The following is a 24,265-nucleotide window of genomic DNA, read 5'->3' on the forward strand; positions in this document are numbered from 1 at the left end:
GGCAATGTTCACCAGTAGCTACAACCAGCAAACAAACACAGGCATTGACGGCTCCTCCGTGGTTGCCAGAGGAGGGTTCCTCCAGTATGGAAGGCCCGTTCAGCCCATTGTCATGCTCTCATTGATGTCACTGGGCACCAGAGTCCCTCATTGGTGGCACCACAATAGCAGCATGGCCAGTAGCCAGTGCAGTGGCCTTATTGGAGCGCGTGGGGCGTACCAGTTGTGATGATGCCTCCTTCACAGCACTCCTAGATGCCTGAAATGGAATATCGGATGGTGGCTCCACCAGCACCAGACCTGGTACCGAAAGCCCATTTTGAGGTCAGGGTGGAGGAACCTGTGCCCACCCCAAAACCTCTTTCTCTGACAGTGGTCGAGACCTCAGCACCTCCACCGGTGGTCCAGTCTTCCTTGTTGTCCCCAGATGAGGTGGTTGCAGGACCTTCCAGAGCTAGCCAGCTAGATAACTTCAGGGAGCATCAAGACCTTCTCTGGCATGTGGCCAAGAACTTGGGGCTTGAGGTACAGGAGATGGCAGAGCAGGACACCCTCTTCAATGTTCTCTCAGCCTCTACATTTGCCCGGGTTGCCCTGCCTGACTGTGCATGAAGGGGTCCTCAAGATAGCCAAGGCCTTGTGGCAGACCCATTCCTTCATCCCGTCTGTGACGGGTTGGATCACAGAAACCCCCCTGGGAGCTGCCACCTGATGTGCCATGACTACTTCTGCCCCTGCTTTCCTGCCCTGGCATTTTAGGTCTCCAGCACCCTGTGTTGTTGATCCAGACATGCCAGTCTGCTCCAACACAGACCCAGGGTCTGAACCACATGCCCCAAAGCTGCAGACTTAACCTGGAAGCAGCTTACAGAAGTGTTCCTGTCTTTAACACTCAGATGCCCAACTCCCAATGGGGTTTAAACCCCAAATAAATCCATTTTACTCTGTATGAAGCTTATACAGGGTAAACTCATAAATTGTTCGCCCTCTATAAAACTGATAGATAGATATGCACAGCTGTTTGCTCCCCCAGGTATTAATACATACTCTGAGTTAATTAATAAGTAAAAAGTGATTTTATTAAATACAGAAAGTAGGATTTAAGTGGTCCCAAGTAATAGCAGACAGAACAAAGTGAATTACCAAGTCAAATAAAATAAAACACGCAAATCTAAGCCTAATACAGTAATACAACTGAGTACAGATAAAAATCTCACCCTCAGAGATGTTTCAATAAGTTTCTTTCATGGACTGGATGCCTTCCTAGTCTGGGCACAATCCTTTCTCCTGGTACAGCCCTTGTTCCAGCTCAGGTGGTAGCCAGGGTATTCCCCATGATGACTCCCCCTTTGTTCTGTTCCACCCATTTATATATCTTTTGCATAAGATGAGAATCCTTTGTCCCTCTCTGGGTTTCACCCCCTCCTTCTCAATGGAAAAGCACCAGGTTAAAGATGTGTAACACTTCTGCCCCTCTGAGTGGGCAGCGACAAGGGTCGGGTTCAGTATCCAGGGATTCCGTTTCAATAACGCAATGCAAAACCAGCTCGAGCCCCACCCAGTGACATGGGACAATTACATGCCACCCCCCCCGGGCGCCTCTAGGAGGCAATACTTCCCCTCTCACAAGCACAGAGTCTGAGTGTAGCAAAATCTTTTTAATACAGGAGGGAAACAATGTGGCATCATATTGGGGAAACACTACAAACAGGATTCATAACATAAACCATGAGCAAAAGACCCACCAAGTAAGTTTTGGCAATGTCCTTTTCCCCTTTAGGGTCTTAAGTCCAATCACCCCAAAGCCCGACAACCCAAAAGTCTCTGTCTCTGGTCAGTTCCGCCACAGAGTTCAAAAGTTTATCTGCAGAGTTTTACCCTCCCAGCTTGGGTGGAAATGGGGGGGTCGCACACAGAGTGTTAATGGGCACCTTACGTGGGCCGGGCCAACTGCCCCGCCTCTCCATGGAGTTCTGCTGCAGCCTTCACCATGACCATCTCCACTCCACCCACTGTGCCACTCCTCCAGCCAACCTGTGAGCCGCTCCAGCCATCCCTGCAAACCGCTCCACTCCGCTTGCTGTTCCATGGGCCGCTCCAACCATCCCACAAACAGCTCAACTCGGCTCCGCTCACTGTTCTGTGGGCTGCTCCAACCATGCTGCAAACTGCGCCACTCTGCCAGCTGCTTAGCAATAGATCTTCAGGCTCCCCCACTAGTTAACACAGCACTCAGTGATTTCAGCTCTTAGTGATTTCAGCTTGTAGTAAGGGAGCCCCAGTGCTGGTGCACCATTAGCCCAAAGTGAAGTCAGCTCAGCAGCCTCTAGATAGACTCCTAATGGAATCAAAATTAGCTCTGCCCTTCAACAGTGGAGACAGGAGAAGATGCAATTGGTGTTCCAGATCCTTAAAAGAGGCCCACTCAATCAGGTACACACACCAATCCCCAACCTTTCTCAATTCACTGGGCTTTGGCACCCATGTCCCTTGTCTAGCGAGTGCTACTAGTTGATGGTGAGATCCTCTGTCATAAAACAGGCTCATAGTCCCTCATTCACATAATCAGGGTAACACCACTTTATTCCTCCTGCCCCAATAACAGAGAAATTGGGGATCCCACAGCTGTCAAAGTGATCATTTTAGGCTGCCATGGGCTATGCTAGGCAGGGTGGGTGTGCCTATGCAAACAAGATCAGCTCCTGAAATTCTTTTCCACACTTGCCATAATTCACCACCAGATGTCAGGGTAGAGCTTATCCTGACTGCTTACAGATGAATTCCAGTTCAGGTGACATAATCACATGTCACTGTAAGACTTCATTACCCACTTGCCAGCACACACATATATAGGAAGACTTACAGGTAAAACATAGCCATCTGCAGTCAATTGTCCTTGTTAATGGGAGTCATCAAGATTCCAAACCACCATTAATGGCCCACACTTTGCATAATTATAATAGGCCCTCAGAGTTATATTTCATATTTCTAATTACAGATACAAGAGTGGTACATTTATACAAATAGGATGATCACACTCAGTAGATTATAAGCTTTGTAATGATACCTTACAAAGAGACCTTTTGCATGAAGCATATTCCAGTTACATTATATTAAACTCATTAGCATATTTTCATAAAATCATATAGAGTGCAACGTCACACTACCCACCTTGAAATGGGCCGAGAAAAAGTGTTTTGTGCCGGCCAAAGGTTTTGAATACCTCTTTACCCACCTGCCCCCGGGCTCACTGGTTGTATCTGCAGCCAATGAAAAAGACAAGCAGGTCCCCAGTTCCTTGACTCCCAAAAATAAGGACGCTAAGAAACCTGATTTATTTGTGAGACAGATTTATTCTACTGCCAGCCTGCAATTTTGGGTGGCGAATCATCAGGCTCTGCAGGGCTAAGACAGTTTTAATCTCTGGGAAGTTCTGGGAATCCCTCCCTAAGGGTTTGGCCCCAGAGTTTGGCACTCTGGTGGAGAAGGTTACAGTGGTGGCCAGATGCAAGACAAAGCATTGATCATCCTCATAGCCCCGACCTGGCTTCGTCATCACTGCAGAGTCTCTCAGCAGTCATCCCACTGCAGCTAGCTCTTTAGTTGTATCTGCTGTCACAGAACCTGCTGCACCTGAACCTGGAGTCACTGCACTTGATGGCTTGGCTGCTGTGTGGCTGAGTACAGATGAACGGGAGTGTTCTTCTGGTGTCCAGCAGGTTTTTCTGGGCAGCAGAAAACCATTTACTAGTCTACATATATGGCAAAGTGGAAGCAGTTCACGTGTTGTGTCTCAGACCAACACATTCATGGGGATAAAACCCAGCTGCAGGACATCCTGAACTATTTACTGCACCTTAAGCACCAGGATCTGTTGCCATCTTCAATCTAGGTACACCTGGCAGCCATTTCAGCATTCCACCCTCCGCTTCAAGGCCAGTTGTTCTTCGCCCATCCCATGAGGGGGCATTTCCTGAAAAGTTTGGAGCACCTTTACCTGCATGTCTGAGACCCAGTTCCCTCTTGGGATCTGAATCTTCTGCTGTCCAGACTCCTGAGTCCCCCCTTTGAACTCTTGGCTTCCTGCTCCCTTCTGCTTCTCTCCTGGAAGTTTGCCTTCTTGGTTGCTATAACTTCGGCTTACAGGGTGTCCGAGATCAGGGCTCTCATGTGGGAGCTGCCCTATATGGTCTTCTACAGGGACATGGTCCAGCTGTGTCTGCACCTACCAATCCTTTGTCCAAAGCCTCATGTGAAGGATGAGGAGTGCAGGCTGCATACCTTTGATGTCAGATGGGTGCTGGCCTTCTAAACTGATAGAACAAAGCCATTCTGTAAGTCAACACAGTTGTTCATTGCTGTCCCTGACAGGATGAAAGATTGGCCAGTGTCAGCCCAGAGAATCTTGTCTTGGATCATGGCCTGCATCTGCTGCAGCTATGAGCTGGTGAAAGTGCCCTCACCAGTGATCGTGACGGCTCATTTGACTAGGGCGCAGGCATCCAGGAGATCTGTCGGGCCACAACCTGGTCATCAGTCCCCACATTTGCATCGCGCTATGCACTGACCCAGAATGCTCAAGACTATGCTGGCTTTGGCAGATTGTGAATTCCGAACCCACCTCAGTTGCTTCTGCTAGTGAGTCACCTAGAATGGAATTGACAGGAGCAAGCACTCAAAGAATTAAAAACTGTTACCTACATTTTCGTAACTGTTGTTCTTCTAGTTGTGTTGCTCATGTCCGTTCCATTACCCGCCCTCCTTCCCCTCTGTTGGAGTTGTTGGCAAGAAAGAACAGAGAGGGCATAGGGCCGGTAGCACCTGATATACCACAGCATGAGTGCAGCACTCCAGAGAGTGCCACAGCCAGCCCTACAGGTACTGTGAAGGCAAACTCTCCGATGCCCACACACATGGGTGTGCACGCACCTAGAATGGCATGGACATGAGCAACACATCTCAAAGAACAGTTACAAAAGGTAGGTAACTGTTTTTTCTTAAAACAACAACATGTGCTGGGTCATCATCCAAGATTGCTGTAACATGAAATATATGGCAGACTGCGTGTAACACAGAGCAGGAGACATACAATTCTTCCCTAAGTAGAATTCTTTTTTTAAACAAGCATCATCAGTCTGCAAGCCTGCAAGCATGTCCTCTGGAATGATGGCTGAAACATGACAGGGCATATGAATGTTCAGCATATCTGGCACATAAATACCTTGCAATGCTGGCTATAAAAGTGCCATGCAAACGCGTGTTCTTACTTTCAGGTGACATTGTAATTATGAAGTCGGAAGCATTATCTACCATAAATGTAAACAAACTTCTTTGTCTTAGCGATTGACTGAACAAGAAGTAGGACTGAATGCATTTATAGGCTCTAAAGTTTTACATTGTTTTGTTTTTGAATGCAGTTGTGTAACAAAAAATTCTACATTGTAAATTTCACTTTCATGATAAAGAGATTGCATGATAGGACTTGCATGAGGTGAATTGAAAAATACTATTTCTTTTATCATTTTTTACATTGCAAATATCTGTAAGAAAAATTATAAAGTGAGCACTGTACACTTTGTATTCTGTGTCGCAATTGAAATCAATATATTTAAAAATGTTCAAAAACATCCAAAAATGTTTAATAAAGTTTAATTGGTATTCTATTGTTTAACAACTCAATTAATCCCACTATTAATCGTGATTAATTTTTTTTAATCGCAATTACTTTTTTTGAGTTAATCCTGTGAGTTAACTGCGATTAATTGACAGCCCTACAAATGTTGGAGAAAAAAATATCAGGAGAGAAGGATTTGTCCAAACTCCCCAAGAAAGTTATTTTGATTGTGAAATAGTTCCCACTTTCTGTGCAGTGACACCGCTGTCTGAACAATAAGGAATTTATATCGTGACTGGTACAATGAACAGGGTGATTCTGCACACACTTTACCTTCTTCAGGCTGATCCCAAATCTGTTGACATCACTGGGAGTTTTTCCATTGACTTCAGCTGTTAGAGGAGATGAAAACAGCTGTCCAGACTGCTTGTAAACTCCATAATGCTTTTGTCATCTTTTGAAGGGTGTTAATCCAAGTATGATGGATAAATTCTAACCTGGATGCTTACATTCTCCCTAGTTAAATCCTTCCTACAGCATCAATGGGATACAATATTCCCTGGAGCTCAGTATCCTAACTCATCAGTTAGCATTGCTGTGTGATGTTACATGTTCCAGCACTGGGTCCTTCCATGTCTTGCTTCCCAGAGGAGGTTACATTTCAGGGATAGGCAATGTGATTACAGCCTGGATATGGCCAAGTAATATTGGGGAATCATTCAGGAAGAAAAGTGCTTTAAATCACTGAAGGTGGTGTTGTAAGGAGCTACAATACTGATTAGGTCCACAGCCTTGAATGGGGGGCGAGGAGGAGCTGCCCTAGGAGTTCAAGGGCATAGCACATCCTCCATACTCCTTGATGCCCGGAGGAGAGGTGTCAAATTGACCATTCTTTATGTGATAACATGCTCCCCCAGCACACCCTGCCCACTTCATAGGATGGGACCATGTTCCCTCCCCCTTAGTGATTTGCAAAGAACAGAACCCATAAAAGAACAGGTCATACCCTGCCTTGAGCACAGTGAATGCAATGGTCCCTGGCCTTTGCATGGGATGCAGATGGAGGGAGGAAGGCTTCTTGCGTTATCTTGCCTCCATTTGTGCAAAGGACCAACAGCAATTTAATCCCAGCCTCTCCCACTACACACAAACTTTTCATCAACAGATCTCTCCTTTTTCACATGTAAATGGTTATGCAAGTAAGATCCTTTCTGTTTTGTTGTTGTTATGCATGTGAACGCAGCAATCAGAAACATATGACAATTACATGTGAAAAACTATAATAAACTATTGTTGGGATTCTGGCTTAAATCACCAAACAGGAAATATATGGCAAAAAGACTAACTCCATCCTTAATCCAGCTCCATTGTTGCTAAGCACAACTGAGGTCTGAACAGTAGGTAGTTTTACATTTATTTGCTGAAATACACAAGAGAACAGCTGAAAGCATGGAATTTCAGCCTCATGTCCAGCCCTTCTTGTTTAGAGTGGTTTAGGTCAAATCTTGACCTTTCCTCTAAAGGCTTTTTAAATGGAGAAATGTTAATTTCATACATGACAGATATTTGATATCTGAAAGATGCAGATTTATTTACCTTTATTAAAAATATAATCCCATTTCTTAATATTTTTGTGAACTGGTTATTGTTTAAAACTTCCCAAAAGACAAGGAAATAATTTCCAAGTGGGAAAGAGACAAGATTTTTTCAAATGGAAATAAAATTTACTGTGCTTCTGAGATTATTTTCCTTTTGCAGAAGCCAACGTGTTGGACAACAGCTGGCTTTTGCTTACTTCTGTGTTTGTATGTTAGCATTGTGACATCATCCACGTCAGCAGGGGTCTGCTCATTCCAAGGAGACACAGTCCTGGATTTCAGCTACCCTGGGCTCTGTTCATTGTTCCTCCTTTCTGTAAAAGGGACTGTTTCTTACTCAGTTGCAGCTACAAAGCACCACAGGAGCCCTAGCCACTGATCACATCAAAATGGCTTTATTTTAAAAAGAAAAATAACCCTTAGCAGTAGAGTAGGGCGGGGGGAGGGGAGGCGAAGACTCACAGAGTTAAAGCATACATGCAGCTTAAAAATCTCATGAATCTCACGATATTTGGGGTTTTTTTAATAAAGCACCAGCTAATAGAGTCAGATCAATATATGAGACTCAGTTTTCATTTTTAAAATGCTCTCATGGTTGTAAAGAAGAGCTTGGAAATGTGACCCTAAAGGAACCAACAGAAGAAAACAAATAAAAAGAATTTATTACTGCATGAATCTCAATCTCATGATTTTTTGAGACTTGACTGTTGATTTTTGAATGCTTGATGTTGGCCATATTAGGCATGAAATGTGAAAGAGAGAAAGCCTTGTGGCTGAAGTTCTCTGTTTCTCCACGGAACAGGTGCAGGGTGGCTAGCAGCACAGGAACACTACTGCATCAGTGTGCTGCAGTCAGGCTTTAGAGAGGGACCACCTTTAATGATGAGAAAGCAAGTTCAGTTCTCTATGGCAATTGGTCCTGGGGTTTGACTAATGGTGGGGTTTGAGATGTGGAGAAGTGGACAATAACATTATTATTTCCTTTTGATCTATACTAACAAGTGAATTGGCTTGAACACACACTGCTTTTAGCATTTCTTTGATATTCACACACAAGTGAATTGCCCCATTGCTCTAATCTGAGCTTGTCTGCCAGCTAGTAACCAGACAGACACCATCACAAAAACAACCGCCTAACCCATCTTTACTTGTAAATTAAGCCAAGTTGCTGTGTAAGGCAGATAGACCTATTAAACCAGAGCCCCTCAATGCCACAATCTCTTTTCAGAGTGTAAAGTCATATTTTAAAACATGCTGGGCAAATTCTGTTCCTAGTTGACTTCATTGGGGATATACCAGTGAGCAGAAGGCAGTCCATTATGTGAAAGTCCTGTCCTTGATTTCTGTATATGTTCATACAGGACAAGTTATATTCCGTTTGGTCAAGAGCAAAATCAAACCACCGCAAGTGCCAAAACACAAATCAAAGCCACCAGGTCATTGGCATCATTCTAAGCCTGAACCCATTTTTCAGTTAGACGTTTATATCATTTGTGAATTAAGTTGCATCATACAATGTGGCTGGTGCATAATTCTTAAAAAACAAAAAAAACAAAACAAAATCAACACAGCACTCATTATACTCAATTCAGTGAGGCATAAAATAATTGATACAGTAACTGTTCATTTTGAGATATGTCACATGAGTCATCCACCAGAAGAACACAGAAGACTAATTGTACCACCTTACTACTAATGTTGATGGCCACTGATTGCAGCCTGTGAGGTCTGTTAGATGTATTAAAAATAATATCAACAGGAAGCAAAACAACAAAAAGCAAAGAAAAGCAGAGTTAATCAGAAAAGAGACCACACAGCTAGGACTATTTTAGGTGCAATGGCAGTTGTTAAGATGAAGCCCTTCTCTGCCTACCCATAATATAGTGCATTTCCTGCTTAACCACATTGACTTGCATTCGTTAGCTGGGACAAGACGCACATTTATGTAGTGCAGTTTGTTGTGTCTGATTTTTTTTTTTAATATTTATTGAAGAGCTTTGGGGAAAATTGTCTTTGCACTTTTAAGGCCAGTCTTATCATGACAGAAATCTACAAGAAACTGGGCACATTAAAAAGAGACACCGACACCAAATTCTCTACTGCAGCCTTAATTTTAAAAAACAACAAAACAACAATTAACCAACCCCCCACCCCAACCATCTGCCTGAAAATTCTGTTATTTGTATAGGTAACATCTACAATTACTATAACTCTTTGTTTACTTTGGTCCAGATTCTGCCTTCCTGATTCCCACTGAGTCATACCTTATTCTTCAATGTACCACAGCTAAGTCAGTTTCCCTCATTCTGACAGCCACTTTCTCCACCTCACCTCCCACTCCCACAACAGGAAAGAGGAAAATTTTTGTAAAAATAGAAAAAATTGACTGTAAAATCTCAAGTAATTGGCAGGGGATTCCAGGACAGATGAAACATCTGAAATTACTTTAAATTCATTGTTTGAACCTGATTGGATGTTCAAGTTTACAGTATTTTGATTCTGTCTCTTGGGTAGAGCTGGGTGAAATTTTTCAGCTGAAAAAATGCAGTTTTGGAGCTACCAAAACATGGCAAAAGTTTATCTTTATGTTGCCAAGTTGTTCGTTTGAGGAAAAAAATCTGAAAAAGAAATAGAAATGTTTCCTTTTCATATTTTCAAAATGAAAGGTTTCAATTTTTCAGTTTGAAGCAAATTTCATTTAAAAAAATCCTTTAATTTTATTTTAAAAATCCAAAAATATTTTACAAATGTTGAAAATGCTGTCAGGCCCCCAGTGCCTTAGTGTCAGGAGAAATATTCTGTCCTTAATATAGGTCATATGAAGTCCATTTACTCAGGCTCTGCCTGCGTTATGTGACTTTCACTGTACACACAACAGAAGGGAGCTGGAGGGGGAGGGAAGGAAGCATGGGAAAGCATTCCTTCCCAGGTCACTGAATTAATCTTGGAGGTGTACATTACATATCTACTTTATACAGTGAAAAGGTTATCTTACTGTAAGCTGCCCTAGGAAGCATTTTGAAGCTGCACGTCTGTGGGAAGTGCATTTTCCTTTCACATTTTATCACTCTCCAAATACAGCTATATTTTTCAGCACATCTTACACTGCATTTAAACCAAGGTTACTGAGATTTTTACAGTGACATTTTACTATTTTTATAAATGATTGTCCTCCTCTCTCTTGTTGTGTGATGTTCATGGGATAGTAATTCAATACCTTTTTTATATTTTAAAACCTCTAGCCTGGTCTCTAAGTTATTAGGATGTTCAATTCAGTATCATACTGTATATTGCCAGACTGTCCTTCCCTGAACTTTCACTAGTATTTCAAAATAATTTTCAAGACGCTTATAAATCAGAAATGTAGATTAAGCAACTGAACCAGTCACAGTTGAATTCCAATTTTATTCATACTGTCCTTTCACAACTTTAAAACTGACTTTGCTTCTGCATGAAAAGATAAATTCAAATTCTCAATTTAGTTTCAAAAGCTAGCTACAGAATAAAAATAACGTGAACCCCCTCCCCTAGAAAGACCACTCTAGCAAAGCACAAAACAAAATTTTTCACAGCTGTAGTTTTGGGATGGGCGGGTACAGTATGCATAAAAGAGGCTTAGTTGCAATTGAAGGAGATTAGTGCCTAAAGAAATAAAGCTTCTTTACACAGCACTTTATTAAGAAAACTGGACCCTAAAAAAACATGCTGTAGTGATGTCTAAAATACACAGTGCAGCTCCTGCACCATAAGAAGTCAAAATCTCCAATCAAGATGCAAATTTCAGCCCCTCCCAAACTCAGTTAAAAATGGGATTTTTTTAATAAGCAAGAAAATGCAATAAAGCACAGCTGAAGACATAGATGGGCAGGATGGTAAGACAGTTTTCTTAGAATAGTTAACTATATTCTGACTTCACAACACAACTATTGTCTTCATGTTTACATTAGGTTTAATCAGTACGCATTTTATCCATTATTCCATCATGTTTTCCTGTCCAATGTTTCCTTCAGATAATAGCTACACCAGTCCCTCTTGTATTAACCTCAGCAGAGTCTGAACCTCTTATAGCATCTCCCTTTAATGCATTGGAGCAGGGTTGTTTACAGGCTATAAAACTCAGCTACATCTAAATCTTAACAATTTAAACTGGTCGGGGAATACTGCTCTCAAGGTTTTTCCACCTTAAAGCAACACAGTTTACACATTTAGTACAATCAATGCATGTCAATGTCATGCTTCATTTTCATGCTTCATTTTACCAACCCGTTAATCAGACTAATGAGGCTCAGTGTGAAGAAATCCTTTTGTTTAAAGCTAAACTGTCCATGAAACAAGATCTATAATGGCCTTCATTTGCTTATGCAGCTTATTATTTACTAGTAATAGCAAAACTGCTGTAAACTTCATCTCCTACACTTTAAAGAAAGAAGCTATATATATTTCAAGTCCTAGATTAAATTTGCAAGCACTGTGATAGTATGTTAATGCAGGAATGCCTTAACAATTCATTAGAGGGTATTTAAAATAAAGACAGATATTTGTAAATAAAAAGTATGAATTTGTAGCATAAGATGACAGGATGAATGAAAATATTGGCAAGCAGTTTATTGCCTATGATTTAATGAACAATTCTCCAGCCAGCCAGCAGGAAATCAATTTTTTAAAACATATAAACAGTTTCACCAGTCTTGGCCTGAGTAGTTAGCGTTCTGATTAATTAAATGATCTAAGATCTGGGTCTCACACACACATACACGATCAATCACCATAGGAGAAAGACACTAATAGTGGGGGTGGGAAATCACGTATTCCTAGTTATGAACTCATTTCAAGACTATATTTCAAGTCTGTGACATAACTGGGCCTGATCCTTCAATCTCTCCACACATGGACCTTCTACCAGATGTAATGAGAGTTTTGCAGGTGGCGTACTTGCAGCATCATAGGAATTGCCATACCGAACAGGGCTCCATCTAGTTTAGAACCTAGTCTCTGACAGTGGCCAATACCCAGGTTTCGCAGGAAGATAGGACAGAAGTGGACAACCATGGAATAACCTGTTCATAGTGGATGTTTCTTCGTCACTGTTCAGTTTGTGGATGACTTATGCCCCAAAAAGCAAGGGTGTGGGTTAAAAAACCGTGTATCCTACTTTTGTGCCTGTGCATGTTCTCATTATCCATGTAAATATCCAATCCCTCTGGAAACCTACTATGTTCCTGTAAAAACAGCAAAGAATCCTGTGGCATGCATCCTGCATCTGAAGAAGTGGGTATTCACCCACGAAAGCTCATGCTCCAAAACGTCTGTTAGTCTATAAGGTGCCACAGGATTCTTTGCTGTTTTTACAGATCCAGACTAACACGGCTACCCCTCTGATACTTGATACTATGTTCCTGGACGCAGTACTAGATCTTGTGGAACTGAATTCCACAGGTTAATTATGCATTTGATCAAATATTTCCCTGTATCAGTTTTAAATAGGTCACCTTTCAATCTCATTGAATTGAATGTCCCAAAACTTCATTAATACAGAGTTAAGGTTCCTAGCACAGCCTGTAGGAATGGTTCAGTACGGGAGAATCCAAAATAACTAGTAAAAGTGACTAAGGACTTGTCTATTCAGTGCACTAGTCAGCACCATTCAGACATAAATTCTAGTGCACACTAATGTGCTGCACACTAACTGGCTCACACTAAAAATTCCCTAGCCCCATTTCTACATTAAAACACACTAGACCAGTCCTAAGAGAATTTGCCATTGTTTGTGTGGTGTTCCAAATATTTAATTCCAGTATTATCTGCATGCATTCCTGCTCTGTCCACTGTGCTTGGTGTAGTCAGACTGAACGGTGGAGGTGTTAGTTGCAGCAGGATGGAAGAGATGTCACTGTCACACCAGAAGAAGACCCTGAGGGATCAAGCACGCCTCATTTCAGTTGAGTTTTGTAGCTCTGTCTGCAGAGGTGCACACAGGTATTTTCTTAACCATGCGAATTGCCAGCAGTCTGGTGACATACATAACTATGGTCTCCAGAGCTTAGTGTGGGGTAAGTGAAAGCAATGTCTCAGGACAAATTCCCTAGACAAGGGTGGTAACATGGTGCTAGTCTGGGATGGCTGGTGTGGAACAGGCTCAGTTCTGAACCAATTCATTCCTTTTCAAACTCTCCTGCAGTGCACTGACCTCCCCTTTCCCCCTATAAGCAGCTAAGTCAGTTTCCCTCATTTTGAGAAACACTTTCTTCTCCCCACCTCCCATGCCCACAACTAGAAGAATCAGCATCAGGGGGAATGGTGAACCTGGAGCTTGTCCCTCACTACTGGGGGCAGCATGGGGGCAGGAAGGGAGTTCTGGGTTGTTTAATCTATTGGAGAGCAGCAGAGCCCACTCCCTTGGTCTGGTGAAGCAGCCCTGGGAGTGGTGGGTATTTATAGGGAAGAAGGAGGAGGGAACAGATGGCCCTGCTTCCCTTCTTCCACATTTATGACATGAGAAAGGAAGGTGTGCAATTTTCTGCTCTTATGGGTCTGCTCTGTCAGCACTTCTCTGTGAACTCAGGGAAAAGGTCTACACTACAAATTTAGGTCAAATTTAGCAGTGTTAGATGGATTTAACCCTGCACCCGTCCACACGATGAAGCCATTTTTGTCTACTTAAAGGGCTCTTAAAATCGATTTCTGCATTCTTCCCCTCCGAGAGGATTAGTGCTGAAATCGACCTTGCTGGGTTGAATTTGGGGTAGTGTGGACACAATTCAATGGTATTGGCCTCCGGGAGCTATCCCAGAGTGCTCCTTTGTGACCGCTCTGGACAGCACTTTCAACTCATATGCACTGGCCAGACAGAAAAAGACCCGTGAACTTTTGAATTTCATTTCCTGTTTGGCCAGCGTGGCGAGCTCAGAGGTGACAATGCAGATTTCATCAGCAGAGGTGATCATTGAGTCCCAGAATCATAAAAGAGCTCCAGCATGGACTGAACAGGAGGTAGTGGATCTGATCACTGTATGGGGAGAGGAATCTATGCTATCAGAACTCCACTCCACCCCAGAGGACTGCCCAAGCAACAGAAAGCTGGCATTCAGTAAGTTTTAAAGTGCAGTGTGGCCTTGTTCTTCCCTCCTCCTCCCTGGCAGTTATCCCCCCATTTTATGTGACAAATTAATAAAGAATGCATGATTTGAAACAACAATGACTTTATTGCCTCTGCAAGCAGTGATCAAAGGAGGGAGAGGAGGGCAGTTGGCTTACAGGGAAGCAGAGTGAACCCAGGGGACGAGTTTTCATCAAGGAGAAACAAAAAAAATTTTTACACCGTAGCCTGGCCAGTCATGAAACTGGTTTTCAAAGCGTCTCTGATGCACAGCGTGCCCTGCTGTGCTTTTCTAACTACCCTGGTGTCTGGCTGCACATAATCAATGGCCAGGTGATTTGCCTCAACCTCTCACCCTGCCATAAACGTCTCCCCCTAACTCTCACAGATATTGTGGAGGACACAGCAAGCAATAATAACGATGGGAATATTGGTTTCACTGAGGTCTAACCGAGCCAGTAAACTGCGCCAGTGCGGTTTTAAACATCCAAAGGCACATTCTACCACCATTCTGCACTTGCTCAGCCTATAGATGAACTGCTTCTTACTACTGTCCAGGCTTCATCAGCCATGGGAGCAAGGGGTAGGCTGGAGTAGGTGGGACCATGCAGTGCTGCTGACTGGGAGAGCAGCCTGAGGCAGAAGCCTCCAGCTCGCATGATATTCCAAGCAGCACTGCATCTCCATGAGACAAAACTTAAAGAAGAGAATGACCTGGAGTCACTCCCATTTATGTCCAGGCACCCTGACCGACCTCACCAAGGTCTGCCAGGAGCACCCAGGAGACGACGACAACAGCTATCAGTCGTACTGCACCATCTGCTGCTGCAAAGGCAAGGAGCTGGTGCTATGTAGCAATGCAGTACTATGTCTGCCAGCAGCACCCAGGAGACATACGGTGACGGCGAGCTAAGTGGGCTCCATGTTTGCTGTGCTGTGTCATCTGCACGGGTAACCCAGGAAAAACGGCGAGAAACAATTGTTTGCTGTTGCTTTCATGGAGGGAGGGGGGCCTGATGACATGTACCCAAAACCACCCGCGACAATATTTTTGCCACATCAGGCATTGGAGCTCAACGCAGAATTCCAATGGGTGGCAGAGACTGTGGGAACTGTGGGATAGCTACCCACAGTGCAATGCTCTGAAAGTCAACGCTAGTCTCGGTATTGTGAACGCACACTGCCAAATTAATGAGCTTAGTGGGGACGCACACAATCAACTTTATAAAGTCAATTTCTAAAAAATTGACCTAATTTCATAGTGTAGACATACCCTTTGAGGATCATCCCTTAGTCATAGAGGGATCATAGAAAAGTTACATTTTGAAAACCTCATTCTTTGTCAAAGTTCTATCAATTAAACTGAATTACCAAAAATCATATTGTTTGAAGAATCCTTTACATTAATAATTGCCCTTGTATAGGGGAATGCTGGTCCTTCAGTAGCTGTGCCAGAGCATATGCTAAAGGGGTAAAGTTGACAAAGAGGAAGAGCCTGCACCATCCTAATCTCTACACTGCTTCAATGCCCCTTTCCTCCCCCGACTTCATTCCTCTCACTGATAATGTTGACACAGCTCAGCTATCAACTTGAACTTAAAGAATTAAAACATTTAAAACCATTTGTGCACATCTGGACTCACCTACAGTTTAAAAGACCCCCTGCCTTAAACTGCTGACTCTAAACAAATGTAAATTTTGTTATAAAGTATGCTGCAAAGTAGGATAATCTTTGGTACATGATGATAAATAGAGGAAGGGTTTGTTAAAATCTTTCTGATCTTCTACATACATAAAACACAGTTCAGGAGAACTATGGAAAAGGCTATAGGCACATGATAGATCTCTGAGAAAGTCACAAAGCACTCCCATTTCACTGCTGTGATTACAGGGCCGGATTATGACATTCTGAGTCTCTAAGTCATGTCGAGTGTAAGAGGCCCCAACCATACCATAAAAAAAATGAATTTATTATTTTCACAGAAAGGACATTGAATATATAAACATGAAAGCTTTATATTTGCATATATACAAACACGAAGTTGTAAAAATTAGAACAATCTTCATTTTCAGCAGCCCTCTCTGTAATGATGATATCATGACAGAAATAAATTTTAGACAAATTTTTTGAACTAATTGCAAATGTAAGTAAAGTAGAAGTAAACAATATAAAAAATACGAAATAAAAAAATGCAGTAAATAATACAATTTACTGGAAGAGTTCTCAGGAAATTTTTCTTTTCTTTTCGGGCATCTAAATTGTGGAATTCCTTGTCTGAATACGCAATGAGACTCTTAGAGGATATAAGATGGCAAAAGAGGATACAAGAGGCAATACAGGATATAGGATGCATATAACCTACAAGCTTAAATCTCAATTGTTAGTTATATTGATATGAATTACACCCAGATAATAAGAAACCATCAGAAGATTGTATGCATGTTGTATTTTTCCAATAAATTGATTTGCTTTGTTTTTATAGAAGGTTATACTGAATTACCTAATATTACTACTAAAATTAGTAGCAGAAAGTTTTTACTGAAACCTGTAAAAAAAAATTTTATATTATAAATATTGAGATTTATATATCTACAAAACAATAACAAATATATATATTCCAAAAACTTGTGTTTTTTTATCAGGAAATTTCTGTGAAAGCTAGTGCTATTTTCTCCATGTTCTCACAGGAAAACAAGAGAGAATATATAACTTTTTTTACATCATGAATATGGAAAATTATCCTTCTTTTTCTATAAATAAAAAAAGTTTGATTAATTTTCTTAGCGAGATACAAAGTTTATCCAGACTATATATAAAATATATTTACAAATGTTTATTCCAATTAAATTTTCACTACAAAACAATGAATTCTTGGGAATTTTCTTTTGCCATACTATAAAAATATAATGAATTATCCATATGATATGTGATTTATAAGTCTATATAAGAATTTTTACATGGCATACAACCTATAATAAAATATTATCTTGCACACTCCAAACCTGTCGAGCAGAAAATTCCAGTCTTTCTTCTAGGCTCTCTCTCTTCACGTTCACTTCTCTATCCTCTGTCTCCCCCAGGACCACTAATTAATCTCGGACACACAGACTGACAACAAGCTCTATGTGCGAAAGAAAAAGAAAGAATTTACCAGAAAAAAAGACTGGTAATCTCTAGACAAGCATTGAGAAAGTGAGAAAAACTAGCCTATATTCAAGCAAATATGAATATTATAGGCTGTAATAGCCTATACATCATATATACACAGCGTTTGAAATAACTTGCTCACCAAGTACTCAGAATATTTTGATATATATGTATATCTTCCTTCACATCTCTCAAAACCCTCTATTTATCCTTTCGTCTGCACTCTCTGATATTTACTGTGAAGGTTCCTGAAACTGACAGAGGGAAGCCAACACAAAATTTATCCTCCTCAAGATCCACTTGACCCAAGTCCATAAGACAATCACCTGCAAACTCAATCATGTGAAGCATGGACAGCACATGAAGCAGAAAGCACACAATTGTACTTAAATATAGATCAAAAGAAGAAAGAACACACTAACATACGAGTATGAGCTTGGCAGGATTGCTTCATGACGCTGCCGTCTCCGACCTGACATTTTTTCCTGATTTTATTGGCAGTGAGATTATTTATTTATTTAAATAAATTATGACGTCATGGTCAGAATTTCACCAGTAGCAGCTGGCCAACAAAATGCTGCTTTAGGAGATTGATAGCAGATTTACTCATAGAAATACTAATTTTATAAGTGCAATTATCCTTTTTTCTCAGCCCTGGCCTCCCACCTGTCAATAATGAACAATTAGTCAAGGGTAAGAGGAGGGTAAGAGTATTGTGTAGCCAGATGTGTATATTTTTTGTCATATTTGAATGAAAATGTCTATATTTAGAGAAAATCTTCTTTTTCCCGTATCTCCTTTATTTATCAACCGATTCTGACAACATTTGAAATAGTCAGTTTTTTCCTTTTTAGAGGCCCAACGATGTAGCTTAGTTAGATTATACCTTAATCCAGCACTGCATGGTTATCATGGATGTCATTAAAACTCCCCGAAGTGCATGCATAAGCTTGTCTCTGTAGCTCACAGTTACTGTGAGATATTGGATATACCTTTGGACGGATGTGGAGCCTGGGGGGAAAGTGTCTTCATTAGCCTGGCTGATTTAAAAATGAACACATTGCAGAAGACAGAGACAGATTTTTATTCCCCAATCAAAGTATTTAATAAATGGATTTTGTATAGTGCATCCAGGGGAATCCTTCCCCTTCAGACCTATGGTCACAGGATAGTGTAGACACAACCCCACGCTAGACTATGAGCTGTAGTAGTGGTTTTAGCCCCTGTACACTCCAAGGAAGCAGGAGCAACAAGAGGATGAGTCTGGTGGATCCACTAGCCATAACCCTATGCCCTTCTCTGGTCTGCCACACCAGGCAAGGGGACAGATACCATGGTGGTATATGTGGTATAAAACCCATGATTAGATGCATGGCTCCTCTTGGCCTGTCTCCCAGTGCAGTGGAGCAGCAGGGGTTTCACATCTGCAGAGGTGAGGATGAACATTCTACAATGCAGGGCATAAGAATCCCAAAGAGTCAGACCAGTTTGAATGTGGTGAGTGACCATGATTATTATTTAGATCTGTTGAACAGGAACTTAAATCTGAGGACAGGGGATTTGTTTCACAATGGAGAGTGGAAAAGCAAGATAATGGGCCAAGGAAACAAAGCTGCAGTCAGGTGTCAATTTTCTTTCTAACACAAAGGTGCTTTGGCAAGAAGTGATAAAACCAGAGCCATAGTCAGTAAGCGTAAATGATATTTGTGACTAATGACAGAATAAAAGCACAGTGTATCTCCCAGAAAACAGCCCTCACAAAGACACAGGTGTTTAAAAATCAACATCTAACTTTACTGAAGTCTTCAAATATTGAAGTGCCATCCACATACTGGAGGAAGCTAATAACTGCCTGGCCAAATTATTTCTGGCATAGAGAGAGAGGTAATTATGGGACTGGGTTATTACCAAAGCCCCATTATACCTGCTGCACAATAGGCGGAATCCATTTTCTTTCAGCAGTGCTTGTGTAAGACGTTAAGTCATGCATGTGCCTGGCTTACAAATCCTTTTCTAAGTCAGACCATCACCTATAAGCCATTGGCAACCCTGGCAATGCCATAATGGGGGTTTTGTAACCCACAACCTCTCAGCAAGGCACTGTATGTACAAAAAGTAACGTGAGTTTAAAAAGCAAGGGTATAAAGTGGTATTTGGGGTTTAGCACAGACACTGAAGAGCAATGGGAAGCAGTGGTTGTGTTCCCCATACAAGCAGCACTTGCCATGCTCACTGTTACCTTTTTGCTTAGCACATTCCCAGATTCCTCCAACCCCCATATGCTCACTTGCCACAGCATCACATCCAGACGTCCCTCATTTGTGACTTACTTTTCTACCTCTCCAAAGTTATGTGACCTAGCCCTGAAAATGCCTCCTTTGGGACATGGCACACTCCTTTGGGACATGGCACACCCTGAATTCAGTCAAACATTACTTGTACATCAGCAGATACATTGCAGCACAGGCAGCTGAGCCAACAATGTAGCGAAAGGAAAGATCGACTCCTCCAGCAGAACAGTTAGAGCTCCACAGAGACCTTCTGGGACTGGCATCTGCAGTAAACCAGTGGCTGCTGGACATTGGCAGGCCTTCAACTCAAATGTGGAAGCCCCTATCTGAAAGGGCATTCCAGTCAAACCCAGAACAATGACCATTTTATGGATGGTTAGAGAAAGAGAGAGAGGGAGAGGACACCAGGCCAGATATTGGCCTTGTTGATACATGGGAGAGGAAAAAAAAAAAGGCAGAAAGAGAAAGGGGGTGGAGGGAAGGATTGTATGTAGAGTGCAAGGAGACAGGAGGATTTGCATGCAGAGGATGCAATGATAATACTCTCTTTATCCCATCCTTTGTTTGTTTTGTCTATTTAGATTGTAAATTCTTTGGGGTAGGGATTTTCTCTTATTTTGTGTTTGCAGAGTGACCAGTACCACAAAGCCCTGATCTCAGTAGGAGGCTCTACATGCTACCATAATAATAAACAATAGCATGAGGAAGAAGAGGAGCTTCACCTGCCGGTTGTTGATAAGGAGGAGTGGTAAGAATTATTGTGCCACCGTTTAAATCAGACTGTCTCAAATTCCTACAGCTAGTAAAAGGCATGTGCGTGTTTCTCTGTCTTTCATCTATAATGCTTTTGCTTTAGTCAGCAATGCATTGCATAGATAGCTCAGCAGAATCCTCTGTGTGCTTTCTTTATTTATTTCAACTTTTTCATGCCTATCCCAACTAAACAGTGTTTCATATAAAATAATTCATAACTGATAACACACTTAATGGACAATACCTGGGCAAAGAAAAAAATCAACAGACGCTCCATAAGCCCGCACCATCAGCCTGGCTTCTTCCCTACATGCCTGAGAAAACAGCTGTATGGCCATGGGGTACAAGGACTCAGACTTAAGTAAACATTAAGGGCCAGATTCTGATCTCTTTACTCATGCTGAATAGCAACACCTTACTCCAGCAGTGGTCCCACTGAAGCTAGTTTAGATACAATAGCTTAAACCACACAGATGTATAAATGTTCTCTTGGTCATTTGGAGAGCTGGGCAAGATGATGGTGTGAGGACAAGGTGGTTCTGTTGATAGGTGCCTTGTTAAGGGGGTTGTGGTTTTTTATTCTTTTTGCTTAAGCACAGTCCATAAAATGTAGGTGCTGACCACTTGCAAATCTGACCCTAAGTGTGTAATTGAGCTTTAATTCTGTGAATGAAATGCTGTTGAACTGTGGAAGTCAATGGGAAACCTGAGTAGTAAGGTGCTATACAAAAAGTGTAGTCTGGCTCTATGTCATTGGATTCAGAGCCATTTAGAGATGCTGTTACTAAACGGTTCAGTTTAATTTTTAAACCTTATCCAGCTCCATACATTAGGTTTTGTGGGCCTCATACTTGGCACCAAAACCATCTTTGTAGACTCCTGCAGCAAGAGAGGTTTATTTTCTTAATCTTAATTAAGATTAATTACAGATGAGTGAGTGGAGCCCATATTTTTTTTTTTGGTCTAAAATTTAATTACTTGTGTGGCGGGTTCTTGTCTTGCAGGAAGTGAACTCCTGTTCTACTGCACAAGTATTCCTTTCCCCAGGCTAAAATCCTCCAGCTCCTGAGAAGCCTGAAAGACAAGAGAAATGTAGTTCTGCTGCATGGGGAAGTCCAGTCACGGAGAGGTTGTACAGGGACACATGGCAACACCTGTGTGGCATAGAGCTTTGATTTCTGGCAGCAGCATCAAGACAATGGGGAAAGCCTCAGAGGCACAGGTGTAAATCCAAAGTATTAAACTTTGAAATACTGGTTGTTTCTAGAGGTTATCCTGAATTAAAACTTTGTATCTTCACTGCATGGTCATCTGGGGATATTCAGAGTGGGCTCTGTAGATAGATCTTCAGTTTTCGGCTGGCTGACACAAAGCTCTGTATACAAATGTCTCAAACTCTGGTGAACCTTTCCTGCTGTCCCACCTGCAGTAGTTACACCCTGTTCTAGGCCAGTCATTGCATTTATAGCTCTAACATTCTCTAGATGCCATTGCCTCCCTAAACAGAATAATTTTTAAGGAAGCCTGTGAACACAGCTATACATATCCCCCTGGATGACCTCAGTGGCATGTAGGGGCAACAGATATTCAGTTCAGAAGTGGAGAAAATAGAGTCCCTGTTTTTGAAGCATCACAGGGCCATTAAAAGGGACAAGTAAAAGAAAAACAATATAAATCTGTGCTTCTGTCCCTGAATGTTTTGAAGCCACAGTTGTATATTTGTACTCTCAGTCATGCAGTTTTTAGACTTCAATCCTAGCTGAGGCTGAGCTCTCTGGCTCTGATACAGCAAAGCCTTTAGGCATGGGCTTAATTATGACACCATCTCTAGAGCTGCTCACCTACTCTGAATTAAGAACTTTCTTAAGTGCTTTCCTGGCTCGGGGCCAGAGAGCTCAGTACTTGTAGGATCGAGTCCCTCGTTAGAGGATAGAGAGAAGTCTAAATCTGTTTTCCCTGCATTAAAGTCTTGGCTTTGCTACAGCTCCTGTTTGGGTGTGTTCTGAAGTGACTAGATGCCAGCTCTGAGTCATTGGGTTCCATAGAAAACGGTTCTGAACTTATTGAATTGTTCTTGACAGAACATTTCACCACAGGTAATCACTTGAAGATCTACAAGTTGAGACGTGAGTTACTGGTTCAATAATTCCCTAAATTGAGTTTAGATTGTTAACTAGTTACTTAGTTGCCTATAGTGATGTGTACGTATGCTCCTGACTGACTGAGGTAGCAATTTCACCTCAAAGCCTGGAAAACAATACAAACTAGTAGACTTAAGGAACCTGCCTATGCTCCATTTCACATCTCCCAAGCAGGACACTGGGGTGCTGTGCTGGGATTTCTCAAAACTGGGTGATTGGACAACAAAATGGCAGATGAAATTTAATGTGGATAAATGCAAAGTAATGCACATTGAAAAGCATAATCCCAACTATACATATAAAATTATGGGGTCTAAATTAACTGTTACCACTCAAGAAAGATCTTAGAGTCATTGTGGATAGTTCTCTGAAAACATCCACTCAATGTGCAGTGGCAGTCAAAAAAGTGAACAGAATGCTGGGAATACTTAAGAAAGGGATAAATAATAGGACAAAAAATATCATGTTGCCTCTATATAAATTCATGATACGCCCGCATCTTGAATACTGTGTGCAGATGTGGTTGCCCCATCTCAAAAAAATATATTGGAATTGGAAAAGGTTCAGAAAAGGGAAACAAAAATGATTAGGGGTATGGAACAGCTTCCGTATGAGGAGAGATTAGTAGGACTGGGACTCTTCAGCTTGGAAAAGAGATGGCTAAGAAGAGATATGATTGAGATCTATAAAATCATGACTGGTGTAGAGAAAGTAGATAAGAAAATGTTGTTTACTACTTCTCATAACACAAGAAGTAGGGGTCACCAAGTGAAATTAATAGGCAGCAGGTTTAAAACAAATAAAAGGAAGTATTTCTTCATGCAACACATAGTCAACCTGTGGAACTCCTTGTCAGAGGATGTTGTGAAGGCCAAGACCATAACAAGGTTCAAAAAAGAACTAGATAGAGGATAGGTCCATCAATGGCTATTAGCCAGGATGGGCAGTGGTGGAGTCCCTAGCCTCTGTTTGCCAGAAGCTGAGAATGGGCCCCAGGGAATGGATCACTTGATGATTTCCTGTTCTGTTCATTCCCTCTGGGGCACCTGGCATTGGCCACTGTAGGAAGACAGGATACTGGGCTAGACGGACCTTTCGTTTGACCCAGTATGGCCGTTCTTAAGACAAACTTTTACATACTAACAACAACAACAACTCTTCCTCCTCCACCTTTCCAGTACTGGTGAAGAGACCCACAGCATTTTTGTTTTAAGCTTGTTTTAAACAAGACTAATTCACAAGTTTTTCCCTTTGTCTCCCCTTCCCTGTGTTGCCATCTCATCCTGTTTGCTCTGCTCTTCATTTAGTTTCCCTTCCTGCATTCAGATCCATGTGGGCAGATACCAGTTTAGACTCTCACTGACTTCAGTAAGACTGTGTAGGAGTAAGGGCCCACTTCACTGACCTGAATATAAGATTAAACAGTATCCATTTTTAGCTGTATTATAAGGCACCTTGCATGTTTATGGTACTGTGAGAGCAGGAAATTATAAATAAACACTTACCTTCCCCTAGGATTCTGGGCTAAGTGACCTATAACTGCTTTTCTAGAAAGAAAGATAAATAAATTAAACAAACCACAACAACTCCCCTTCTATTTTTAAAGCAATTTCCAATATCCCAC

The 24,265-nt window shown here is 41.7% G+C and overlaps 1 long non-coding RNA gene across 4 annotated transcripts in view; it reads right to left on the reverse strand.

Annotated features, from left to right (window-relative positions):
* LOC115649103 overlaps window positions 1–24,265 on the reverse strand; it is a 92,215-nt gene that overhangs the window by 32,798 nt on the left and 35,152 nt on the right. For 2 of the 4 annotated variants that reach the window (XR_003999757.1, XR_003999759.1), the window contains exon 2: window positions 24,147–24,188. The exons of 1 other annotated variant lie outside the window; for it this stretch is intronic. This is a non-coding gene — a long non-coding RNA (uncharacterized LOC115649103). Of the gene's footprint in view, window positions 1–17,311; window positions 17,431–24,146; window positions 24,189–24,265 lie in introns of all 4 variants that reach the window. One more of the 4 variants, XR_003999760.1, reaches the window with a different exon arrangement.

This window comes from Gopherus evgoodei, chromosome 3 (assembly GCF_007399415.2).
Source record: "Gopherus evgoodei ecotype Sinaloan lineage chromosome 3, rGopEvg1_v1.p, whole genome shotgun sequence".
Taxonomy (NCBI): domain Eukaryota; kingdom Metazoa; phylum Chordata; order Testudines; family Testudinidae; genus Gopherus; species Gopherus evgoodei.